The sequence below is a fragment of the Penaeus monodon genome, chromosome 1, assembly GCF_015228065.2.
Source record: "Penaeus monodon isolate SGIC_2016 chromosome 1, NSTDA_Pmon_1, whole genome shotgun sequence".
Lineage (NCBI taxonomy): Eukaryota > Metazoa > Arthropoda > Malacostraca > Decapoda > Penaeidae > Penaeus > Penaeus monodon.
Window position 1 is genome coordinate 50,466,188 of NC_051386.1, and position 5,000 is coordinate 50,471,187.

The 5,000-nt window shown below is 43.2% G+C and overlaps 1 protein-coding gene across 1 annotated transcript in view; it reads right to left on the reverse strand.

Moving 5' to 3' along the window:
- LOC119574035 (blood vessel epicardial substance-like) overlaps positions 1-28 on the reverse strand; it is a gene marked incomplete at its 3' end in the record, with an annotated part of 26,704 nt that extends 26,676 nt beyond the window's left edge. The window contains exon 1 of the mRNA XM_037921128.1: positions 1-28. This exon is cut by the window's left edge and continues 91 nt beyond it.
- Positions 29-5,000: the final 4,972 nt, after the last annotated feature.

The following is a 5,000-nucleotide window of genomic DNA, read 5'->3' on the forward strand; positions in this document are numbered from 1 at the left end:
GCACTGGCCTCGCACACGCCACTGGCCACCACCGCCAGGCGCCGCTCCTTCCCAGCTCCCCGGCAGCCCGGCCCGGCCCGCCCCAAAGCCGCCCACCACACCACACATGGCCCGGGCCGCATCTCTGTGCCCGCAGGTCTCATCACTCTAAAGATCCCACCTTGAGGAGGAACAGAGTGTCGTAAAGGGGTCTTTACTCCCTCTGACTAGGAAAGTTCTCGATTTCTCTCGCGCCTCATACGCGGCAACAGCTGAAACACCAAAAATCTATGAGCGAGACGGCGCAAGCGACGTGCTGAGGCCTGCGCGCACACCGTCTCTCTTACTCTCCCTGCCTTCCTCTTTTTGGCTCTGGCCTCTCTCTCTCTCCTCCTGAATTGTGCATAATAAAAGTATCCTGCAACCGCCTGAGAGGGACACTTAAAATCCCGCAGCCGAGCCGGGCATAACGAAGTCATCCACAAAACCTGCCAATAAACAGAGCCCCAAGACACACCGACTCTCCGGTCCTTAAACGCTCAACTTCCTACCCTTTTCCTAAGCGAGTTGCCAGATGTGAACGTATGCAGATATTCAATAAACCGGCTCCGGTGGTGCGTTTCCACCCACCTCAATAATGGTAATGAAAAAGACACATTACTCTTTGGTCTGAGAACCGAATCGCCTTTTCCATCACTAACCCTTTTTTCGAGCGTGCGAAAAGGAAAACTGAAATAAGAATGGGGAAGGATAGGTGGCAACCCCTTCTATGACACCTGTCGCACTCCCCGCTCAGGTGACGAACAGGTGAGGGTAGGGACAGGTAGAGGGGAGCGGAAAGGCCAGGAGAGGGGAAGGGACAGACCAGGAAACAAGGTAAGGCAAGATGAAGTAGACGTTGGGCGAGGCCATTAGGGACGTGTTGGCGCGCCGGGTGAAAAGGGATGAGGATAAGGGAATTACGGGAACAAGAGAGAGAAAACTCGTGAAGAAGGTAATAGCAGAAAAAAGGAAATTAAAGGTAAAGGAGAGAGACAAGAGGACACGAAGGTTGAAGACAGTCGCAGACGTAAACGAGGCGAATACTAAAAAGGCGAGAATGAAGCGTAGAAGCGAATGAGGAAAGCGTGAAGTAAAATGATACGGTAAATAATGTTGAAATATGCCAGAGAGGAAAACTGACAAGCATAATGAAAATGACAAAAAGAAACAGATAATCGGGAGGAACGAGACAGCATATACGAAAGGCAGACGAAGCAAATAGTAAATATAGGGATAATATAGTAAGCAAAGAAATAAGAAAGATTTACAAATAAAGAAAGAACAACCCGAAAAAGGGTAGATAGGACCTAAGATCCAAAGTACAAACTAATAGAAATTAGGAAAGAAAGAAAGAAAGGGAAAGACCTAATGTACAGAGGAAACATGATAAATCACCGAGAGATTGAGCAGAAAGAACAGAGTGATGAAGAATTGTGAACATTAAAGTAGACAGACAAGGATCTCAGAGTGGGACTGTGTCAAAGGGGGAGAGAATTGAAGGAGAGAGATGCATTAAAACGCGTATAGGGTGAGGAAAGAAAGATAGGTTGGATAAAAAAGTGAGATAGGTGGGTACCACGAAAGAAGCCAGCAAGATGAATTGCGTCTCCATCCAAAGCGGAGAGAAATATGATATGACGAAGGAGAAGGAAAAACAGGAAGAAAATATATTGAATAAACATTGATAAAACGGAAAATAACGGACAAAAGAGAGGAATGAACAAGGGAACAAAAGGATGTAAAAGAAAACCTAGTGTGGTCACTGAAGGGGAAACGATTTGACAGCGAGTTCCTTTGCTCTTGAGCCGTGAATTTATGCCTATTTACCCACGCTGTGTTGTTTATTCACCAGTGTATCTGTGCACGTTGTCTGTGCATCTGACCGCCTCTGTCTAGCCACTTACAGATTCGATCGATTTGTTGGTCGAGCTGCTCTATATATCACGGTCTTTTCTGCATTTCTCCGTGAGCATGCGATTGCACACTCGCCCACATGGTTGCAAGGCCGTGTCATAAGCCTACATTACTTATGATTTATCATCATATACAGAACGATACATAGTGACTATGTCTACATCTATAAATGTCCTTCTATATATTAGTATTGGTTTCTGCGGTATATATACTTATATTTATCTATTTATCTATCTCCCAATCTATCTATCAATACACACACACACACACACACACACACACACACACACACACACACACACACATATATATATATATATATATATATATATATATATATATATATATATGTATATATATGTATATATATATATATATATATATATATATATATATACATATACATATGTGTGTGTGTGTGTTGGGTGTGTGGGGGGGTGCGTGTTGTGTGTGTGTGTGTGTGTGTGTGTGTGTGTGTGTGTGTGTGTGTGTGTGTGTGTGTGAGTGAGTGAGTGAGTGAGTGAGTGAGTGAGTGAGTGAGTAAGTGAGAGAGTGAGTGAGTGAGTGAGTTTATGAACACACACGCCTATCCTAGCTCTTCAGGAACTGCTTTGCCTGCATGCCACCTACCCTCTCAGCAGACTGTGAGCGCTTTATCTCTGCATGACATCCAGACTGGGTTTCTATAGCAACCTTGTTTTTGCATGGTATGTTCATCGAAACATTCTCTGAGTAATTTATGATATACCACACGCACATACCTCAGGTACAACGCACAGCACAGTCCATGATATAAGTAGGCCTATGTAATGTAAGTATAATCCTGTATAATTTTATTATATAATAATATCGGTGGGAAATAGCAAGATGGAAATTCCGCTGCAATAACCGTAACTCCACAGAGAGGTATGAAGGGTTGGGTCTGCAACACAACGACCACGAACCTGCACGATCCCTTCCGTGGATGTTGTTTAAATGGTTTATTTCGCTAAAAGGGAGTCTATTAACCCGCTTCTGACTAATAAAACTTAATGAGGGAGCCACGACGATGGGTCTTTCCTTCATTTCTGTAATTAGACGCATTATGTCAGTTCCGTTAATGCTACCATCTCGTTTTATTTCCGGTTTAGGTTATGGTGGTTCATTACCTATATGAGATGCGAAAACTTCAAAATGTTATCTGCTTAGGGGACGGCAAAACCATGTTTTTCTTTTGCTTTTGTTTTTTTGGCAACAGAACCAAGCGCAAATTATCAATTTAAACAATTGGTCTCCACAAGGTCACACTGAAGTCCAACGCAACATTACATAATACCAAAACAGGAACGTGAATTGAGATCAAGAAAAAAATGTAGATCAAGCCACCACAACGAAGCATCATATGTCGATGAAAAATAGACACGTAACCTTATCTCAAACAACCTCATTTCTGCCCCAAAGTTTCGACCCGTCATTCTCACAATGGTATGATAAACAAACCAAACAAATAAAAATCTCGCCAATCCGATGACAGCAAGAACGAAAAAAAACGAACCGAGTAAGGAAAAGACAAAACACACCAAAGCGAAAGCCGTAATCCTTCGGAAACCTTTTGCACCCTCGATCATCCTCAGCTTCATGATGGACACGAGGTGGCTTATCCCACGAACTGGCAACTCTCTCCGGCACCATCACAAAGAACTCTCTTGTGACTCGGTGCTGATATAAGGGGAGGGGGAGAAAGGAAGAAAATAAAGAGAAAGAGGGAGAAACGACAATGGCATGAGTGATTCTCCAATTAAAGAGCGATGGGGGTAAAAAAAAAAAAGTGAGAAGAGCGACAGACATGGTTAAATAGCGGAATATAATTGATTAGCCGGTGACAGAGGAAGACAGATAGATAGATAGAGATAGAGAGAGAGAGAGAGAGAGAGAAGCAGAGAGAGAGAGAGAGAGAGAGAGAGAGAGAGAGAGAGAGGAGAGAGAGAGAGAGAGAGAGAGAGAGAGAGAGAGAAGGAGAGAGAGATTTGATTTGATTTGATAACATTTATTTACAGAACAGTGTACATGCCCTGCAAAAAGCCAGGGTAAGATACCAAAGTATCTACCCAACTGGCTAAGAGAGAGAGAGAGAGAGAGAGAGAGAGAGAGAGAGAGAGAGAGAGAGAGAGAGAGAGAGAGAGAGAGAGAGAGAGAGAGAGAGAGAGAGAGAGAGAGACTGACAATGACAGACGGTCAGACGGATAGACAGACAGACAAGCACACGTACAAACAGAACAGACAGAGAAGAAACAAAGGGAGAAACAAAGATCAAAATCACGAAACATGATTACGTAATACGAGTCAGAGGGCACAGCCTAAAGAAGCAAGAAAGTTTGTGGTTTTCGGGCAATTAGACTTGTAAAAATGCAAATAAGAGAGAGAGAGAGAGAGAGGAGAGAGAGAGAGAGAGAGAGAGACACAGAGACAGAGACAGAGACAGACAGACAGACACACACACACACACACACACACACACACACACAGGCAGGCAGACAGACAGAGAAATCATATACGATATCGCAATGTGCTAAACGCTTTATTACAATCATTGATCAACCAACAACGACAGCGCCGCTTTATTTGATAAATAAAAACGGCAACTATTGATGTTGTTCATGCACGAGAATTGCCACTTAAATCATCAGTTCAGAAGACAAAGCTTCAGTCACTAGCTGATTCAGGACGACACCCGTTCGAAACATGTGCCTAACAGATGTCCTGAGATTTAAAACCAGCAGTTCTGGCAGGATCAGCTAGACGTGTCTTGTATTACTTGCACACATGCTGCCTGGACTTACTATACCTTAGCAAAAAGTTCGCCCAGATACGCTGCTCGTGTTTAGTTGCTCCACATCGTCTGTTGAAGGCAACACACACTGGCCGTACTGCATGCATTGAGTGGGTGCGAAGCGTAGAGACGGATCTTTGTCAATATTTACACTTAAATGCAAACATGTTTATATTCATACATATAAATATGAATATTAATATGTAAGTGGGTAAATAGGTTGTTGCACAGATATAAAAACAAATATATGCAGTAT